The 23,295-nt window shown below is 36.6% G+C and overlaps 1 pseudogene; it reads left to right on the forward strand.

Annotated features, from left to right (window-relative positions):
* The first annotated feature begins 3,046 nt into the window (after positions 1-3,046).
* On the forward strand, positions 3,047-21,270 carry LOC137403506 (fumarate hydratase class I, aerobic-like; annotated as a pseudogene).
* Positions 21,271-23,295: the final 2,025 nt, after the last annotated feature.

Here is a 23,295-nt window from a genome sequence, read left to right on the forward strand (position 1 = left end):
TAGGTCTCTAATTGGTTGAGTTTCCTTTGATATATTTGGAATATATCCTCTCAGAAAATTAAGTGATCCCATGAGCCTTTGAATTCCTTGTCGGTCTACTGGGTTTGGCATCTGCTTGATTGCTCTGACCTTTTCTGGATCAGGTTTTAGCCCATGCTTGGACACAATGTGGCCCAAATAGTTAACTTCTGACTGATTATGTTGAATTTTGTCCTTGTTAAATTTAATGTTGTTCTCTCTTGCCCGTTGTAGCAATCTTCTGAGTTTTCTATCATGATCTTCTTGGTCTGTACCAGCAATAATCAAGTCATCAAAATAGATGCAAACATCAAGGTCACCAAATACTTCTTCAACTCTCTTTTCAAATACCTCTGCACTAGAGTTAATCCCAAAGGGTAGACGCTTGTAGCAGTACCTGCCAAATGGCGTATTGAAAGTTGTAAGTAGCTGTGATTGGCGATCGAGTGGAACATGCCAGTATCCTGCTTTCATGTCTACAATGGTGAAAACAGATTTTCCTGTGAACTTGAATGATATGTTTTCTAGCGTTGGAATATGATGATGCTCACAAAGAATCGCTTTATTTAACTCTTTTGGATCTAGACATATTCTGACACTGCCATCTCGTTTCTCTACCACCACCATACTGTTTACCCATGGTGTTGGTTGGTCAACTTTGGCAATTATGTCATTGGCTTCCATTTTGTCTAGCTCAGCTTTCACTTTGTCTACCATACTCAGAGGTATGCGTCTTGCTCTGTTGATAACTGGTTTCACTTCAGAATTTACCCTAATAGTATGTTCTTTTTCGAGACAGCCCATTCTCTGAAAACAATCTGCATACTCCTCTAAAATGGCTTGATTGTTAACACTGTCAATTCTCTTGACTATATTCAGTTCCACACATGCTTGAAGGCCTAATATTGATACAACATCCTCGTCAACGAGCTCGAATACGAGTTCATCTTCTGTTTTGTCAGTATTTAGCTTTAGCGTGGTTTTGCCAGCATTTGGTAGGACATCATTGGAATATGTTATAAGTCTTGCAGTGCTTTTTTGTATGATAGCCTTCAGATCTTTGGCATACTTCAATGGTAAAACATTTGCCTGTGCACCAGTATCTACTTTAAAAGTGATTTGTTTTGAAACAGAATCATGTAAAAGTTTGTATGATTTATACCATCCTTTTTTCGAATCTCTATCGTTGGCTATCATTCCAATGAATAGGTCACTAACCCCAATATCCGATCTTTTTACCGTGACTGAATTTACTTCCTCCTTGGTACTAGTACACTTTTTTCTAAAATGATTTTTCAAGCCACATTTATTGCATGTCTCTCCATAGGCAGGACATTTCCCTTTAAAGTGGTCATAACCACAAAATTTGCAGTCAATAATTTTCCTAGGCGCTGGTATAGGAGGTCCTTTACTTGTTCCGTTGCTTCTGTTTACAACTGCCACCACTTTTTCACTAGCCATTTCAGCTAACTGATTTTTGTGACTTCTGATGCTCGGATCATATCAATGGCATTGTTCAGGTTTACGTCTCTATTTTGCAACAATTTTTCCTTGAGCCTCTGATCTTTTATTCCAAACACACAGCGTACTAATATCATCATGTCTCGTTGCTCAGCAAATTCACATTTATTAGCTTGAGTTTTTAGCCTTTTAACAAACATATCAATAGGTTCACCTTCGGTTTGAGTCAAAGACATAAAAACATACCATTCATACAGTAAGTTTCTCCTCGGGTTGAAGTAACCTTCAAATTTTGCTAAGACATCAGGAAGGCGAGTCCTAACTTCAGGTGGCTCTGCCTCCTCATCAAATTCAAATTGATCTAATATTTCCACAGCATCTTCGCCAATGCAATGTCGTAGTATAGCTATTTGTCTCCTCCATATTGCATTATTTGCCAGTGGCCAAGCCCCATTTTCATCAGCAGGCCCAGCAATGAGGTTTATTGCATCCAAATAATTTTCAAAATTCCTCCTCCATTTTCTCCAGTTTTCCGCCAAATTTCCATCCATGCACAGCTCAGCCGGTGAGGTTAATCCAAAACCATCCATAGCAACACACAAGCAGTACACAGAAATTGGAAAACAAATAAGAAGCAGGCCTAATCAGCTGATATTCAAAATATATTACTTGGCTGGGTTTTCATCAATCAGCAAATCTTGATGTATTTTGCTGCCACCATGTTATAAGTTGTGATAATTACCTAAATGTTGTCTGGTTAGTTGATGATGAAACCTAATGGCTGGCCAGCCCTAAACTATCTAGATGATGTCAATCGTTAAAGATTAAAGTTACAGTCGTAATTTATTTAGCGTTCTAGCATTTCCTCAGATCCTCAGGAAGTGCTATTCTTGGTTGCATCATGGGAAGATCTTGTAGCACCATGGGAAGAAGGGTAGACAACTCTTATCCAGACTGATTATCAATTACTAATTAATAAAGATATGATAACTCTAACAATATACAACAGTTTGAAAACACAGAGCCTCTAAACCCACCGTACAAAAAGCTAACTTGTAGGTTTGCGCACTGTATTCAAAGTTTTATTGTCAGGAATTATTTAAACAGTATTTAAAATTTGTTGCAAACTTATGTTTCAAACACAGTAAGCCTAATTATTTTCAATGTGTGTATGCTGTGCTTAAATTGATGATATTTGTGTTTTAAAGTAAGTTGCTGGAGCTACGTGCAGATGGGTTGTATGCAAAGCTATGCTGCTGTTCCTTGTTTAAAGGAAATCATTTCAATTTTTGTTTGCTACCAATATGCTAGGTATTATAGTTGTCTGGTACAACGCATGTGTCTTTTAGTACATTTTCAATGTATAATGGAACATACAGACAAGGCTTAACATCTGGTTGTATAAATAAAGGAAAATGAATATTCAAATGTGTCAAAATGGTAAATACAAATATTATATATGACTATAGTTTATTGCATAAGTCTGATCAGGAATGCAACAGGAAAATCATCCGATTTTCTTTTTTTAGCTGACTTTGTGTCTACAAGCACCTTTCAAAGCAAAAATATGTTGGTGGTTGATCCTCAAGCACTGACACTGCTCTGTGAACAGGCTATGGTTGACATATCTCACGTCCTCAGGCCAGCTCATCTTCAGGTATTACTTAAAAACCATGTGTGCAAGCAATTGATTCTTACTAACATGATTGCCATGGTTGCATAGTGAAGAAACCAAACACTAAGAGCACTATTTGGTAGGTTCCCTCATTTTTATTCGTGATTTCCTGTTCCGTATTTATTAGTATTTATTATACTTATTTTTTATATTCTGTCTTTCAGATTTTAACTATCTGATTTATTGTCTGGTTTATTTAGAAACCAAAAAGACCTTCCGGTTTTGTGAAATTTTGTGAAATTATTGTTATTTTTACACCTAAGTGATATTTTATTTGCAGTCCCTCTCTAATATTCTCAAAGACCCAGAAGCATCCCCTAATGACAAATATGTAGCTTTAGAGTTTTTGAAGAATGCTAACATTGCGGCTGGTATGGTACTACCTGGCTGTCAGGATACTGGAACAGCCATAATTATGGGTATGCTGTACCAACTTTAGATGTTGCAATTAGATTTAACATGGCTGCATTCAAAATAGATCTGTACTTTTTGTTCTAAAGCTATCTTGAATACATTAAGCCTGGTTCCTATATACGTCGCCATGCACCGGCGACAGCACCACAGGCTATTAGCGGTGAAATGGTAACCTAAGCGCCGGGTACCGCCGCTAGTTGCCGGCGGCATCGCAATAGTTTCGCGCTGCTCAAATTTCACAAAAGACCGCAGGCAAAACCTTCCCGACATGCACTGTATGGGTGAAGGTCACCATTATAGAAACGGCGTGGTTAGCGAGAATTTTATTTGATTACGCGATTATGTTTAGCGATACAGCTTATATGTGAACATATGCCGCCGAGCCTAACGCCGCAAACGTTTTGCTGCGCAAGCTATCGCCGGAGTATCGCAATCGATATGGGAACCAGGCTTTACAGGTACATCATGCACACATCATGTATACATCATGCGTATGTCAGAGGCAAATACACATATTTGTAAACAACAAGCTTACAACCGTATTTTAAATAAAATGGTTTTATTTGCATGTTATATAGCATAGATTTCGGTTACACACAATCAATAAAGATTTGAGAAAGTATTATTTTTTATCTAGTTGAAGTTGTCTTCCCGGCAGTGCGTTGCTCACCGATTGTATTCGGAATAATTTCATAGATGCCATTCAGTTGTATAGCAATTTTCTACTGAAATTTCTAAAGCTTGCTTTAACTATCATTTACGGCAGTGAAGACCTGAATTTCATAACCTTGATATGGTTGAGTTTCTACGATCACCTCTGATATAACGAGGGTGTTCTCAAGTTCCCCACGCTGTTTTGTGCGTATTTTTAGAGCTTCAAGTCTGTTACTACCTCATACCAAACTTCATCTCAAAGTTTGTTGTCTGTCATTCCGTGTTTATCCAGCTCTAGCAACTAAAATCTAGAAATGGAAAATTTACTTCATATTGGTTTAGAACTCATGAAGATTGCAGCCGCAAGTTCATTAACATGCACACCTAACCACAAGGCTAAGACGTTTTTATCATTCCTATCATGTTCATCATATACTCTGTACCCTTTTCATGATTGCACACACTAAATGTGCACTTTTAATTGTTTATTAATATTACCTTTTGCATTTGTTATTTTTGTGAAAGCTAAACTTTTGCTACATTACCTATTTTTTAATTTTCAAATGTATCGTTTCAATTGGCCCGTTACACTCCTATTTCCGGTTTTTCCTTGGCTTGATTGCTAAATCTGTAAAGGCTGAATATTTTTCACATGGATAATAGTACTATCTTGAGTAGGAATAACTTCTACATTCTCTCTGCAGTTAGAGTTGAGTGATAAATGGCGTTAACATGTAATAAAAATAAATTATCGGTCTGAAGACTTTTTTATTACCTGAACAACGCTGGCCATTCAGCTAGTTGACTAATAAATTGAGCTTTTGGCAGATCTGGATATGACTTTTCTATAGTGTTGTCTGACTTGTCGCATTTGTGGTGTCTTTGCATATTCAGTTAGTTGACTAATAAATTGAGCTTTTGGCAGATCTGGATATGACTTTTCTATAGTGTTGTCTGACTTGTCGCATTTGTGGTGTCTTTGCATATTCAGTTACTCATATTTACTGCTTTTGGCAAGTCTGTTAATGACTTATCTATAGTGTTGCTTGACTTGTCTCATTTGTGGTGTCTTTGTATATTCAGTTACTCATACTTACTGCTTTTGGCAAGTCTGTTAATGACTTATCTATAGTGTTACTTGACTTGTCTCATTTGTGGTGTCTTTGTATATTCAGTTACTCATACTTACTGCTTTTAGTAAGTCTGTTAATTACTTATATATAGTGTTGCTTGACTTGTCTCATTTGTGGTGTCTTTGCATATTCAGTTACCCATACTTATTGCTTTTGGCAAGTCTGTTTATTACTTATCTATAGTGTTGCTTGACTTGTCTCATTTGTGGTGTCTTTGCATATTCAGTTACCCATACTTATTGCTTTTGGCAAGTCTGTTTATTACTTATCTATAGTGTTGCTTGACTTATCTCATTTGGGGTGTCTTTGCATATTCATTTACTCATACTTACTGTTTTTGGCAAGTCTGTTAAATACTTATCAAGGTTTAACAAGGGTGCATTCAAAATAGATCTGTACTTTTTGTTCTAAAGATATCTTACATTATGTGTACAATATAATAATACATTATGTGTACATCATGCGTACAGAATGTGTACATCAGAATACAATTTCTCAGGAAATAAAGGTCAGCAAGTGTGGACAGGCGGAGATGATGCGGAGGCCTTGTCACGAGGAGTGTACAACACGTATACAAGTAGGAATCTGCGGTATTCACAGGTAAACTATTAGTTGCCGACTTATCGTCATGGAAACGTGGGCTTTTAATACAATCCTACCTCAGTTATAGCAATAATGGTTCAACATTAGGTCAGTCGAGTTTTGTTGTGATTTCCATATGTACCAGATTAGAATCGTTTTAGGACGATTCAAAATAAAATCATTCGAATCAAAACACAGTTTAGAACATATTGTGTTAGAACAGGTTAACAAATTTGAGGTTTTTGCGCAAATATGACGAGATTATGATGTAAAAACTATTGCTTTAGCTTTTTGCAATATCCACTGCGCTTAGCACATTTTTCGTGTCTACATGCAACAACCAATTTTGCAAATGTCCGTAATTGACTTTGTAATTTTGATTTTTCAAATATATTTCAAACAACAAGGATAAGCCAGCGAATACACACCACTTGGTGACAACTCTGGAGTTTGTTGGCTATGAAATGAATATATTTCACAAAGTACTGAAAGTTATCTTGTAACCTTTATAGAAACTTCGAGTAAATCATATTTTGCTGCATACTTCAGGTGGCTCCCCTTGACATGTACAAGGAAGCAAACACTGGCACAAATCTTCCTGCTCAGATAGAAATATAATCTACCAAGGGAGACGAGTACCACTTCCTGTTCATAGCCAAAGGTGGTGGCTCGGCTAACAGAGTTTTCTCTACCAGGCAACCAAGGCTCTGCTGAATGAAAAGAAACTCATGGAGTTTGTACATGAGAAAATACAGGTTTGGAATATGTGTGTGTTCCTTACCGCTGTCAACTGTAGGTGGCAGGTTATAAGTGTCACAAGTGTCACGCCTAAATATAGCTTGCAGGAAACAGCATTTACCTTTACATCTTTTTTGCGCTTTTTTGAAGGTCATTTTGTTTTTAAAAATTGCTATGAAGTTGAGTTTTTCAATTGGGTTTATTGTTTTTTGGATGTTGGTCTTTGTTCCGATATAGCCTGAGTTCCAATAGGATCACATTGTTGAGCTTAACTGTTCAAGTCACTATTGTAGACTATCGGGACGGCTGCTTGTCCACCCTACCATTTAGCTTTTGTTATTGGAGGAACTTCCGCCGAAATGAATTTAAAATGTGTTAAATTGGCCTCAACGAAGTACTTTGATAACTTACCTACTTCAGGTAAGTATTTTTAAATTCTTCGGCTTTAAAGATGTGATTGCATCAAATTTTAGTTGATTTTAACACAGAGCATCAATTTTTTCTATCAGTTGAGATGTCGTTTGTTGTTTTAGGCAATTTCAATATTTGAAGATTGAAATTGACAAAAATTGATCGCGGTAAAAACGCTCAGAAAAAAAGATGCGCCCAGACTTGCCCAAAATGATGTACATGTATATAGTGAAACAGTCCATCTCTATTTCTTGTATTCACATCGGCTATTGCGATAAAAGTCTAGTTCTACGCGGCTCTATTATCAGATATTTTATTTTGTAATTGCTCATGATTGCCAGAATAAAATGTTAAATTTAGCTACTGATACATCAGCATTATAAATGTTTCAAACGCGTCAAATAAAAATAATTAAGAATTTGTCATATTAGTTTTCTCTAAATGCTGTGTAAACATTTGAGTACTGACTACGATTCTGCCAGTCTACGATAATTAGGTCGTCGAGCTAACTTATTTTATCGCGGCCTTTGTATCAGCTAAGTTCTGAGTTGCTATCCACACCGGAAACTAGTTACTAAATAAAATACGCAAACGCCATCTTTGAAAAGAATCCGCCAACCATTCTGGTTGGCAGATTATGGACTTACATAATAGCTACTCTGTCAATAGCTAGATTTTTATATGAATTAAAGATGGCCCACGAATGACTCCAATAAAAATATTCTAGCATACACCAGATACACTTGGTGTATGCTGAAGTCAATATTCAAGCAAGTGATACTACCATTCCACGAGTGAGTTTTCTTTAGTAGCTTACCATGAGCTGCCTGTGATTATGTTCCTCTCTCTCATCTACAGGCAATGAACATGGCCGAGCATTCAGGGACGTGCAACTTGAGCAGAAGATACAAGAGATGAGTCAACAGATTGGAATCGGCGCTCAGTTCGGTGGAAAATATTTTGTACACGACGTGAGAGTAGTGAGACTGCCATGCCACGGAGCTTCCTGTCCAGTTGGTATGGGAGTGTCTTGTTCGGCGGACAGGCAGGTAAGATTGTAAAAGATACAAGTCAACATAACTCCCAGTTTGCAGGATTGGCATCAGCTCACAGTCTAAAGCTCATTTCATCGAGTCTTCACTCGATGGTGAAGTTACGTTCTGAAGAACCCATCGTTAAAGGCTAGTTTACACTATATCGGTAATCGCAGACACCTCTATGACACAAATATTTTTCATCGACTTCTCACTAGTCCAGTTTTATCCAGACTAGGACCCTGACAATACGATGCGTTGTGAGAAATTGTCAGGTGCGTCAAGAAAGCACATGGAATAAGTTTATGTGAAATAACTCAAACATGGTGGGAGGTGAATGGTTGACGCAGTTGGTAGTGTGCCTGATGGATAAGCTGAATATTGTAGATTCAAATCCTGTTAGGTGCTATTTTTTCCTAACCTGTATCCATGGCTTTGGATGGCTCTTATATCATCTCTATCTATATTTTTCTAAGTTGGCCGTGTGTGTGTGTCTATGTGTGGTTGTCCAGCTATAGCTATTTAAATCTTGGAATTAAAATTCCAAGTTCTGATGGATTTGAACTCATGGTTAATGCAACTGCAAGCTTTTTATCCACGCGCTCTACCATTGAGCTATACAAGGCATATTGATTAAAGAAATTATCATATACCGTATACCGTATGCACACGCTAAATGACGTACTATTTGATTTGCAACTATGAGTTCTATCAACTCTATAAAACCCGATGCTTTTTCGTGTTTTCTTGAACTTCTAATTTCGGTTTTTCGTAGGGTTCAATTGTTAAATCGTGGTCAAGGCCAACTCTTTTCATGTGGACAATTGTATTACCTCCGTAGGAAGAGCCTTGACATTGTCTCTCCGTTCGGTCAGACAAAGACAGTACGATATCTTATTTTTACATTTGTTCCAGTATCGAGAGGTACCAGTACCGTCGTATTCCAAGTTTTGATGTATAGCTTCTGGTGGAACAGTAACCTTGAGAACCGAATAAGTTATTGTTATTATTAATTCAACATATTCAGGATTTTGATTTTGTTTTCTCAATTCATATTAATTGTATCATTACGGAATCATCTTTTATTGTAATCGTAGCAAGATAGACTTAATTTAGCTATTACTTGCTAATTATTTCACATTTACATTTGAACCCTTTTATAGCTGTCTTATTTTTCATTTGATCTGCTCAAAATATTTTCGACCTGCATGAAACCTTTTTCTCATGATACGAAGTTTGAAAGTTACAGTTGTTTGACAAAGTTTGAAAACCTTTACAGTTGTTTTTATTTTCCCTCTTAATTTATTTCAACTGCACGAAACACTTCTCATGATATGTAGTTTGAAAGTTAGAATTGCAAATGTTCTTATATGTTAAATACAAATAAATGGTGTTATATGTTAAATACAAAAAAATTTTGTCCAAAAATATTTATTGCCCATGCGGGTAGTACAGCTAGTCAATATATAATACCTGGTATTTAGAAAAATGAAATTGTTTTAACCTACCATCACAATTTTGAAGGTCATGCAGATGTCACATGCTTTTAATAAACAACCCATAGTCTCAACTTTTGTGATGCCTTTTAATAAAATCTTTGTATAAGAATGTTCACACATTAATGTTAAATGCAAATTATTTATTCCTTTAGGTTAGACTTACTAGGTTAATAGTTGTGTTTCAGAATTTGTTCCTGTGTATGAATTATTTGGTGTTTTCACAACTATTTTTATTGAGAGTTTCTAATATCTAATCTCAGCTCATGAAAAGAGAGTCGATAGAATATATGTCAGAAAAAAAGTGACACGTAGGTTTTTAGTGTGGAAAACCTGCCAGGGAGTGGCAAGACTATATTTAGATGTATATTATTGGTAGGCTTTGGGAAAGATCACATCTGAGGGTGTATTTCTTGAACAGCTTGAAACAGACGTTCAAAAATATATGCCTGATGTTACCTCACAGTCCCTCAGCTCTGATGTTGTGAAGGTAATGATGTCCTATATCTATCTACTACGTGAACGGCAATCTATGTGTGGGTGTATTTGTCCAATTATAGAGCGGTCTTTCCTTTTTTCGTCATACGAATTTCGGTCATATGAAGCGAACTGAATTAATATGAGCAGCAAATACCGTGCTTTCGGACTATTAACCGCTACTTTTTTATGATGATTTGAGTCATGAGGCTTATATAAGGGTGCGGCTATTCTGTGGTCTTTCTTTCACCACTAGGGCGCATTAACCGAAATCTCCAGTTAGTGCGCCTCTAGCGGTAAAAGAAAAAATGAAACAATGCCTTACGGTACTGTTCCCTTAGGCAATAGGTTAAAAAGCGTAGGTTAATACAGTGCCGTTAGGCCCTGTTCCGTTTTAAACAGCAAAGTTGATGCCATGTTAAAAAGCATCGTCCTGAGTTCTGCGGCTTATACAAAGGTGCCTATACAGCTATACAAATGTACTACTCATTAAATAAATTAATGAGTAGTAATTTACATGTTTAATTCATATTTACTGCCAACGAGAAAGGTCACCGTGAACATTTGTTTTTCCGGCCACCTATACAATTTTTTTTGCGTTTTACCTACCAAGTTTCTACTTCAAAAAGATAAGTACTTCTCATTCAATGTTATAATGGCTATGAATTGCCATACCTCCACTACTTAAAAGTGTTGGATTTTCCACTGTTCGTGATAGTAAACCTGTTAATTTTATTCAGCAACTGAGTTACTAATTTTTTTCAGCTATGAGTACTGTAACTTACTACTACAGAACTTGCACGGGTACTCCGAGCGTTGCGCTAGGCGATGATGAGAAGAAAGAGAGCAGCTGGTATCGACTTACTGTTACCCTGCTTTAGCCATGACCAGCTGTACATCGCCTGCTCAAAAGTAGGCACAAGCTGAAAACTGTTTGTTCATACACCCGACAGAAAAACAAAAGATTTTGTCTATCCGCAAGTGTTGCGTCGAACTAACATTGCGTTATTGTTATGTCATGCTTGCATTGATTTAACATTATGATATTGTTATGTCATGCTATGTTCTTCATGTTCTGCTACACCTACATATTATCCACATGCAGCATTTTCTAACATATTTTTCAGTATATATTTCCTTATTGTATCTTATAAAAAGGCTATCATGTTGGAGTTATGTTTTGTTATTGTAAGGTGCTAATGCTGTATCTGCCTTGACATCGTACTGTCTGTGCTGTTATCCCACGAACACACGAGCGGAAGCGAAGTATGAGAGTTTTTATGATAAATGCATGTGCACACAACTTACGAAAATTATTCATCAACAATGAGACGAACCCTTGTCTCGAAATTTCATTAACAAATTTAACCATCGTTTTGTAGATTAGTTAAAGTACAATAACGATACAAAACACATGTAAGCCTATTTAAATATGTTACCTAGTCTTTGTAAATTATCGAAATTCTCTTAAAACTTACCCATCTGATCGGATTATACACAAATAGACAGATTTATTAGGACGAAAATCGTCACAAAACGCTTGAAAAGCTTGGTTTAATAAAAGTTAAGACCGGAAATTGAAACGCTGGGCGACAGAGAATAGAACAATTAAGTCGTGCGCATTTCGCGAAAAAATAACGTGCACATTTCACCAGTGTATGGCATCGTCGACGGTTTCTGTAATTAACGTAGGAGTACTGAAATCGTTTCATTTTTGCCGATTTCAAACTGACATTTTAGACACTTGAGTACTTTGGTATTCTAACTGATGTCCAACGCAGTGTAAGTAAAGGAAATGACGATATTTTTTCTAACGATTCTTATGAGATTATTACGATATTTAATTATAAGTTTGGATGACTACAGAACAATGATTACGTAGTACAGATTTTCTAAAAATCTATATAAATATCACAACTTCTTGATATTGCTAACTATGACTAATGTAAACAAAATTGTGCATTGGTTTTATATTATTACTATATTAATAGTATCGATTATTCTAATAATATCAGTGCATTTTACTTCTAATATTGGCCAATATTGCATTTCTCCTATTGCAGGGGGAGAGATATAAACATATAATCTTTTCCTTTCATTATTGCTGTTTGTTGTTTGTGAAGGTGTATGTGGTCTTTTGCTAGTATATAATGACACCCACACCCAGTACATTACAGCTACGTACCATTGCAGTTATCCTATTGCACTGCAGTGCCATTTGACTGCTAATATTGCATTTCTCAACCATCAGGCGATAGATTGCGAGGCAAGTGCAAGGCGATTGATTGCAAAGCGATAGAGTGCGAGGCGATTGATTGCGAGGCGATTGATAGCAAGGCGAGTGCGAGGCGATTGATTACGAGGCGATTGCAAGGCAAGTGCGAGGCTATTAATTGCTAGGCGATTGATTGTGAGGCGAGTACAAGGCGATTGATTGCGACGCAAGTGCGAGCCGATTGATTGCAAGGCAAATGATTGCGAGGCGATTAATTGCAAGGCGAGTGTAAAGCCTGGTTCCCATATACGCCGCAAAGCACCGGCGACAGCATCGCAGGCTATTGCGATAAAATGGGAACCTACACACCGCGGATCGCAGTGCACCGCCGGTGGATGCCGGCGGTCAACGCAAGAGTTTGCGCATGTTCAAATTTCACAAACGGCCGCAGGCAAAACCTTCCCGAAATGCACTGTACGGGTGAAGGTCACCATTATAGGAACGGCATGGCGAGCGAACATTTTATTTGATTACGCAATTATGTTTACGATATTAGTAACGATGTGGCTTTTATGTGAACATTAAACTGTGCCGAGCACCGCAAGTGTTTTGCTGCGCGATATTACCGTCGGTGCTTTGCTACGTATATGGGAACCAGGCTTAAGAGCGTGATTGTCAACTGCGAGGCGGGTAAAGACTGGTCGGCCGACTCAGGGACTCGGCGACAAAGGTGTGCCATCGTCAACTGCAAAGTAACTGTCAACTGAACTCAGGACCTATCTATTGGTCTGCAGGCAGGCAGTCTATCCACTAAGCCACACGTCCTTCTTGCGATGCATTGGATTAATTATGCAGATAGTCATTAAGATTTAAGATACACATACCACTGTGGTGTGGCGCATAACGTCACAAAATCTGGCTTCACGGTCTGGCCAGCTCATGGCTCTTATTATAGTTAGTTTAGCTATTTACTAGCTTAAGTTAGTAAAATTTGTCAATTTACTAAATTTGTCATTGGTAACTTAGTGAACTTAGCCAATGGCAACTACATAACCTGCCACTGTTTATAAGCTGGTTTTATTGCTCGTGCAATGCCGGACATTCAGCCAGGGTATGTAGAAAACCGTGTCATACACTCAATGCAACAACTACAGATCGTCTTTTATTAGAATATTTTTTGTCTGCAGATCAACCTAAACAAGCCCATGTCTGAGATACTCTCCGATCTGAGCAAACATCCTGTCAAGACCAGATTGAGTTTAACAGGAACTTTAGTGGTAGCCCGAGATATTGCTCATGCCAAGCTTAAGGAGAGGTTAGACAATGGAGAGGGCATGCCTGATTATAAGCTGAAGTACCCAGTCTATTATGCAGGACCTGCTAAGACACCAGAGGTAGTTAATCTAGCCTAGTTTACAGGAAACATATAAATACATCTGTAGACTGGGTTGGTAGAGATATCAGAAGTTTGGTTAGACTGAAATCACTCTCTGGAAACTCTTCTGGTAGTCTATTAAGTTATGTATGAATAATTTGTTTTTGTCTGTCTGTTTGTCCTCAATAGAAATTTGCATGTGGTTTGCTATGATACTCCAAAAACCAAATAATACCTTCCAAAAACCTCAAAATAATTGTGTCATTGCCCATTTAGATAAGTTACTCATTTCAGATTCTTCAACATCTAGAAGTTTCTTGAAGGTTATATTAAGGGAAGATCTTACATTGCCACTCCCATTTATAGTTTTTCATTGAACAAGACAACGTTGCTTCATAGTATATCCAGAGATTAGTGTTCATATTCAGCGAGAGTGATAATTATTGTAGAATATGATAGGATTGATGAATAAAGTTGAAAATTAACCAAATGCGAATTTCATTCTATAGGGTGACTATCGCAACACTGAGTATTTCTACTAGTTATATTAAAAATGATTTTTCACAATGTGTCTGCCAGGTAGGCTTATGGTCACAGAGTCTATATACTGTAAACAGTTAGCCGCAGGGAACTTTTTAAAGCGATATATAAACTATATAAAGCTGAATATTATTCACCATATAATATTGCTTGTTTGAGATTTTGCAACTACTAACGTCTTAGTTTCTCGTTTTAAACTGTTGACATATTATGTGTAATGTATGTTTTTGCTACATGTATCACATTCTCTATTTCTATCAAATTAGAGTTGTTCTCTTAAATCTCCAGAGTAGGACGATTACAAATGTAAGTTTCTTTGATTTTTAAACTAATTAATGATATCTGCCGTCATGGAAACTATGAGGCTATTTTGTATTGCTGCTGATCATTGCAGGGTTATGCCAGTGGCTCATTTGGACCAACAACAGCTGGACGAATGGACTCCTATGTTGAAGAATTCCAGGCTGTTGGCGGCAGTATGGTCATGCTTGCCAAAGGAAACAGAAGCAAGGCTGTAAGTATGACAACTCCTGACATGTACTTATATTGTGAATATATACCGTAGAACCTTTATATGAACGTCACCTCTATTTGATCACCGCTATGAAAGAAGGGTTGAAAAATAAAGCGCCACCCTCTATTTGAACGCCACTTCCATTTGAGTAGTAGTTTGACTATGTTTGATTTTTATGAATCCATAGTACCAAGTGATCAGTAGAAAAGTGTCCACAAAATCATATTCATAATGAATTGTTTACATTAACAACAATCATTGTCTCTTAATTCTCTTATTGTCCACTCCAAATCTTTGCAATTGTTTCGTTAAAACTCTGAAAGCAGCACCATAGAAATAATGAATAACGATCTCAGGCTAATAATATTTCCTTGCTTAAAGCGGCTTTTTAATTCGAAGAACATGCATATAAAATTGGTTTGCAAGTTTTGGGTCAAAGGTTACGCTTAGCGTGCAAACCTTTACACCTTGTATTTGTGCTAATCACAGGGCGTAAAGGTTTTGCTTTCCCAAAGAAATTGTTTGGGTGCTAATATCCACTAGTTCAGCAGTGCAGAAAAAAAGTTGAGACCAGAAGACATTGTGAAAAGTATTGGACAACTAGAAGGTGTTTGTTCCATCGAAAGCAACAATCAGAATGGAACTATCCGAGTAAACGATGGAAATATTTTTGTTTTAAAAACGGTAATTTGTGTTTCTGCATGTAATATAAGTATGGTTCGTTTATATCACTTGTTCATGAATATATATTTATAGCATTTCATAGATTATCGTTATATAACTTATAAATTTGCAAATTTATAGCATATTATTTGATAGGATCATTGCGGTAATCTGATCATGCAATGGATCGATACTCATAACTCCACTTCTATTGCACTTAAAAAGTTAGTTTTAGCTGCAAACTATAGCATACATATCTGTGAGTGCAATCATCTTTTATTCAACTAGGGGTATATGTTAAATATAGATATAAAATAAAAATATATCTTCAAATTTAGAATGAAATATAAATTGAAAATGCCAACAAATTGCAAAGAAAGACACAGGCTATAATATCATCGCAGGTCAATTGCAAGCGATAGATATCAACTGGTAGCGATATTTCTCAGTTTTTCGATACATATTTACTAAGAGATTTTTAACAAGTTGGAGGTGAGTTAGCAGATTTATTGCATCCAAGAGGTTTGATATAGCTTCACCGGAAAAGGAGAGAAATTATAGGCGAGATTCGCTTCACCCGTAATAGAACTAAATTTATTTTTCCTAATTTCTTACGGGCCATTTGAAAAATACACCGCCAGTCTCTATTCGAGCACCCCCTCCAATTGACTACTTCTAGTCTTCTATAGAGTAAGGGTTGAAAAATAGAGCGCCATGGCATTCAATTAAAGGTTTTACAGTAAGTACAAGATTTACAAGAGGCTATTATATGTCTGACTATAAGATGTGTTTCAGACAGCGCTCATCAATAGGCCATGATTGTGACAACTATTAACATAAATAATACAACAATTATATTGCCTAGAAATTAATAGTTGTAAATAATACAACTATTAATTTCTAGGCAATATAATTGAAATAAGTTTAAAGACGTTTGGTTTTAAACAGGAATTATCTTGCCTTTTTTATTTGACAATGCTTGTTTTCCGCTAAGTTTTACAGGTGATGATAGTTTGTACTTTTTTAGGAAAAGCGCATGCCTTCCATTCTTTTTTATCTTGGTTAATAGGCTAATATTTGTGTTCACAGGCTAATATCTTGTCTTACAGGTAACGAAGGCGTGTAAGACACATGGAGGATTCTATTTAGGGTCAATAGGGGGCCCTGCGGCAGTCTTAGCTCAAAACAGCATTAAGAAGGTAGAGGTGCTGGAATATCCAGAACTCGGTAGGTTTTTATACACAAGTAGTTCTTTATGTGTTTGTATGTAGCACCATCCTTCCTATTTGTTTAGTTCATTGTAGTAGTCGCCGACAGGACAGCATTGTGTAACCTTGTTAGTTTTAGATGTGTTCAACACTAATTTCATTTGTTATGTATACATACACTAGCTGTGGTACCTGATGTTGCCCGGGTATTGAAAATCAGTTTATAAACATTGAGAGGTATTGAGTGTTGCCTGCCATTTGCTATTAGCCTGGCAAATTGCCAATAAAAAATTTGAGTAAGCTTACTAATAAGAGCTATGGCTTCTACGTCGTTACGCTATGACTTTACGTCATGACTGAAAGCGCTAGCCTATTTGCTTCCATATAGTGTCATACTGTATATTGTCTCGGGAATTGATCAAGCGCTGTTGCTCAGTAAGGCAGCTATTATTTTTTATAGCTATTAAAATCTGGGAATGGAAGATCCGCTTCATGCTGAATTTGATCTCGGAACCTCCCATTCACCAGGCGATTATCTAACCAGCTAAGCTACGCGAGATGCAATGGATTCGTTAGGCGATATTAGTCATTATGTCAGTTAAAATACACATAGCACCCTGTGTTACGCAAAGTCACTAAAGCTTGCTCTCACAGCTCTTATTAGTAAGTTTAGCAATAGGATAGTAGCCTACCTAAATTAGTCATTGGCAATGTGCCAGGCTAATGGCAAGTGGCAGGCAACTACATCACCTGCCAATGTTTATAAGCTGTTTTAATACCTGTGCAACCCCAGGTATTCGCAGTTAGTATTTGTATACGGTATATAACTACAAACCGTACTTTTCGAACTATTAGCCGCTTCTTTTTTCTGATGATTTGAGCCATGCGGCTTATATAAGGGTGCGGCTATTCTGTGGATTTTTCTTTGACCGCTAGGGCGGATTAACCATAATCTACGGTTAATGCGCCCTAGCGGTGAAAGAAAATATGAAACAATGCTTAACGATACTGTTCCGTTAGGCACTAGGTTAAAAAGCGTCGGTTAATACGAAACAGTGCCGTTAGACACTGTTCCGTTTTAAACAGCAAAGTTGCCACTGTGTTAAAAAGCACCGTCCTGAGTTCTGCGGCCTATACAAAGGTGCAGCCTATATTGTTTTATTATTGGTTTTGGAAAATAAAGCAGATACGACATATATAGGGGTGCGGTTTATAGTCCGAAAAGTACGGTAATATGATATGTAGCAGTAGATAGTTATAATACGTTATGTTCAAAAGTAGTTCTATGTAGAGATGCCCCGATTCTAATTTCTCCAGCCGATTCAGATACCGATCCGATATACCGATTCTTATTGAAAAATAATCCGATTCAGATACCGATTCAGATCTTTTGTGTTGCATAGATAATTGTTAATTTTATTATACAAGTATAATGCAAAGAAAATATAAATATTGATGTATTTACATTATTTGTTTGTATTTATGAAAAAAAGATATACATGTATATATATTCACATACTGACATACCGGGCATCTAGTAACAAAACAGTCCATGTTTCTTGTAATCTGCTATTAATAATGGTAATTACTGTTAGTGGTACAGCTTTCTCTGTGATAATGAAGTCTGTCTTCTGAACGAAGTCAGAAGAACGAAGTCTGCTGAACGAACTGATGCATCTGTACAGGTTTAGAGCAAATAAACGTTTATCTAAATTACCGTTAGTGATTCAATTATCTCAGTGAGACGTCCTTATCTTCCATCACTAGCGATGTAGCCAGTCGTACTGAAGAAGGATTCACTTGCCACAGATGATGGAAAACATGCTAAATACCGATAAACCACTGAGTTTATTCTATGCGGTGCAAACGATACATCATATCATCAGGATCAAGAGAGATGCTTAGCTTTATGCATCGACTGCTCAAATTACTTTCGTAATGCTAGTACATAGAAATATTACACCGCATTGTTGTTTCCCATCATTGGTCTCTTGTTCGTAATTGGCTACAGTAAATCATATCGCTGTAATTGGGAAATACCGCACTAGGCAATTACGTCCTGACTAAAGCCAAAAGATTTCTCAGCTGTGTTGATGTTTATCAGGCTATAGACATGAAATAGATTGTGTGACAGGCCTGGAATTCATTAGGTAAAAGTAAGGAACTTGCAGCTGATGATTAGTGTAGCAGGCTAAAATACAGTTTTCTGCTAAATAGTTGATCTGCAAAAAATATTTGAAGTTACTGATTTTTTAAGAAAAGATCGGCCGATACCGTTTCAGATACTTAAAACCCATATCGGCACCGATACCGATTCCGATATTGAAATCGGGGCAACTCTAGTTCTATGACTAAACATAGATAAGTCAAGGTAAAATTCAAAGCTACACTAATAATAATAAGTGTACTGTTTGTTTAGACTAAAAATTATCTGAAAAGTTGAATTTTTCCTAACTACTAATCTATTTCGTGGTGTCACTCATCAGGTCTCTTTGTTATACATAGTATACTAGGGGAATGCCTGGCGTTGCACGAGTAATAAAAAAATTTATGCACAGAAAGTTTATATTTTCATTTCACATAACAACAGTTACCATTCCAACTTTCAAACTTCATATCATGAGAAAGTGTTTTCTGTAAAAGAGTTTAAATGTGAAATGATAAGCAAGTACAGTGCATCCTCAGGTAGCTTGTTTTGACAAACTGTTTTTTTTGCGGAGTTTTTATTTTATAATTTTTATAATAATTTTATATTTTTATAATTTCCAATAGCTCTCAGTAGTGGCACTAACCTAGCTCTACCCCTCATAATAGGCACTCTTTCGTCATCATCATCTTTATAGCCTCTCCTCTCAACTGCACTTCCGGTACATTTCTTCTATAAATATCTCCCACGAACCATCACCATGCTCACCAAACACCAACTTTGGATAACCGATCTCTATCATGTCACAACGCAATATATTTTACGCCACTAACTCACTCTACATCTTCCGTTTAATTTTTTTATTCTCAACTTCTACTGCTGAACGAATAAGAAATTTCTGTACCTCTCCGACACTTGACACTTCACTGCTTCAACGCCTCACAGCCTCACAACTCGTCGGCAAAGCACTACACTACCATACATCACCTCACCTGCACGCCCGTGAAAGGGTCCTGTCAAACGTTAAACTAATAACACAACCAGAAAATTAGTGCTAACGATAACACCACAAAAAATCTAGAATTTTGTCAACTGCACCATTTTGTATCAATAAATAAATTTACATATAATAGACTTACTTTTCATTACACTTCCTTATATACTCCCCATACTGCCTTATACTACCAAATCTACTAGCTTTACCCACTAGCTTTATTCACTAGCTTCATCCAGCTTTATTCACTTACCGTAATTGTCAAGACCCCACCTGTACTGCTTGTGAGCCAAGACCACCTGTGAGCTCAGAGGCCAATATAGCCTGAGCCTAACAAATCCCATAATACAACAACTTTCATTATTGCGCTGGATTGGTTACTCTTTAGGAATGGAGGCAATATGGAAGATTGAAGTTGAGGACTTTCCAGCTTTTGTCGTCGTTGACGACAAAGGAAATGACTTTTTCAAGGACTGGCAAATGTAGGCATCGCAGTACATTTTCTGCATATCTAGTAGCATCAGTTCATGATCATATGTCGACTAGCTGCAGATGGGCTCTATTCTGGACCCTCAAAAAACTTTTTTTAAGAACCTGGCTGTACTAGCAGGCGCACTTCTATTAGTATTAGCTGTTATGTAAGGTGGTTTCGTTGCTTAGCAACAATTTGTTTTCAACTCAGTCAATAGTTCTGTTGCTAGGTGAATAGTTTGTATTGGTATTTTTCAGGAATTTCATTGATGAACCTTCTTGTACACTAAAGTTTATTTAGAATGATGAGCGCCCTGGTTTATGTTTCTGGGTGCTTTCTACACATATTTCTGGTGTACGGTATTTAAAAGAATTTGCGCATGATTTGTGTTATAATCGTAAATACAAATAAAATTATATTTGCTATTGATACAAACGTGATATTCGTATTTGTGATTCAGGCTCGCCTTAGAAGGGGTCATAGGTCAGAAGCCCCAATCTCGTTAGAATCTTTAGAAACTCAGCTATATATTAACTGACTAGTTTTTGTCATAAGTAATGAGCAGCGAAGGTTTGCAGGGACCGAACAATAGAAGTGTTGGGTGTTCACCACCCCCTCCCCAATTAAAAGTATTACTCCAATTCTTGGCTACATTAAAATAATATTTGTTTAATAACTGCAAGACAAGACTGTTCAAATTTAATTATCAATATCATTGCGGTGTCTAGTTTTGTGTTCTGTATAGTATATAATTTTATATTTTATAGTTTTATGCATAAAGTTTTATAGTACAAAATGTATATATAAATGAATATAAAATATATGTTTTCGTTCACAGGCTAATATCTTGTCTCACAGGCTGATGTCTTGTCTCACAGGCTGATTTCTTGTCTCACAGGCTAATATTTTTGTTCACAGGCTAATATCTTGTCTTACAGGTAATGAAGGCCTGTAAGATACATGGAGGGCTCTATTTATGGTCAATAGGAGGCACTGCAGCAGTCTTGGCTCAGAACAACATTAAGAAGGTTGAGGTGCTGGAGTATCCAGAACTCGGTAGGTTTTTATACACGAACAGTATTCTAGGTGTTTGTATGTAGCACCATCCTTCCTATTGTCTTGGTTCATTGTAGTACAGACTCTCCCCAGTTTACAGATGATATGCGTTTCAGACAGTCATTCGTTCAGCTAATTTGTTCCTAAGTTGTCTCGGACTATAACTTGTGCAGTGAGCCTGGGCTAAAGGGTTATCATTATTTTTTGCGAGAGGTTCTTCAAATAGAAGATTGTAAAAGTTTTGCTCTGATAAAATAATTGTTTAGACACTAATATCGACTAGTTCAGCAGTGCAGAAAAGTTCAGGTTAGCACACACTATGTAAGATTTTGAACAGCTAGAAGATAAAATTCTTCCAAATAAAGCGACAATCAGAATGAAACCTGCCGAGCAAATGATGCAAAGATTTTTGGTTCAAAAAGTTTAATTTAGGTTTCTGCGTGTACTATAATGATTGGCTGTTTATGTCACTTATTTTTGAATATATAGCATTTGATAGATTATCTATATGTATATAACTTATAAGCTTGCGGGTCTATAGCACATTATTTGATTGCATCCTTGTGATTACGCACACTTGGCTACAATGGATCGATGCTCCTAACTCATTTTCTATTGCAACTAAAAAGCCTGAACGGATGCAAACTGTAGCAAACATATCACTGAGTGCGATGAGCTTTAATGCAACACTGTTTAATATAACTATGAAGGATTATAAGGTGGCGTCTGTATGATCAACACAATTGGTATCTACCATAGTTTGTAACACAAATAGTTATGTGTAGGATAGCATCTGTTAGTGCTGTAGGACCAATTTTTTAACCCTGTTAATCCCAGATGTGTTTAACCATGTTAATCCCAGATGTGTTTAACCCTATTAATCCCAGATGTGTTTAACCATGTTAATCCCAGATGTGTTTAACCTTGTTAATCCCAGATGTGTTTAACCATGTTAATCCCAGATGTGTTTAACCATGTTAATCCCAGATGTGTTTAACCATGTTAGTCCCAGATGTGTTTGACCTTGTTAATCCCAGATGTGTTTGACCTTGTTAATCTTGTTTTTGCAAATATTTTTCAAACAACAAGGATAAACCAGCGAATATTGTCAAACACCAAATTTTTTTGGCCAAAAAACCTTTATTACACAAGCGACTATGTCAGATTTTCACAACTATTTATATTGAGAGTCTCTAATATCTAATCCCGGCTCATGAAAAGAGAGTCGATGGAATATGTCAGAAAAAAGTGACATGTAGGTTTTTAGTGTAGAACACCTGCCAGGGAGTGACAAGACTATATTTAGATGTATATTATTGGTAGGCTTGGAGAAAGATCACATCTGAGGGTATATTTCTTGAAAAGCTTGAAACAGACATTTAAAATATATGGCTGATGTTACCTCACAGTCCCTCAGCACTGATGTTGTGAAGGTAATGATGTCTTTTATCTATTTACTTAGACTTGTCATTAAACATATTGAGAATGTGCAGTTATTAAGATATCATTGGATTTTGTTCGGTTTGAAATAACTTCCTGTTGATCAATGAAAATGGAATTCATAAAACGATGTTAAACAGAAAACCAAATTTAGTCAATACCAACAGATTTGGCTCAGCAGCTTTCCACAGCACTGACGCTTGCATAACATTTGTTATCTCCTCCTGCATGACCATTCTAATTGTAAAGTCCTGCACACTTGAGTACTTCTATAAACACAATAATAAGATTTAAAATCAGATTTGAAGATCGTGTTTGTTTTTGAAAAATTGTCCCATAAAATGACATTTGAGTAAAAGATCATATTTCATTGAATAATCATTGATTGATCAGAGTAATCTGTAGCTAAAATAATCATTCTAGCTGCAGATTACTCTTTTCAATTTGAGCATTTCTGCATGCGTTGTATCTATCTATATATAGATATCAATCATGTGTCTGGTTATAGCAATAAAGTTTTAGGACCAAAAAATCCACTTTTCACTGGATTTGAACTCTGAACCTATTGGTGTGCAGGCA

The sequence above is a fragment of the Watersipora subatra genome, chromosome 9 (assembly GCF_963576615.1).
Source record: "Watersipora subatra chromosome 9, tzWatSuba1.1, whole genome shotgun sequence".
NCBI lineage: Eukaryota > Metazoa > Bryozoa > Gymnolaemata > Cheilostomatida > Watersiporidae > Watersipora > Watersipora subatra.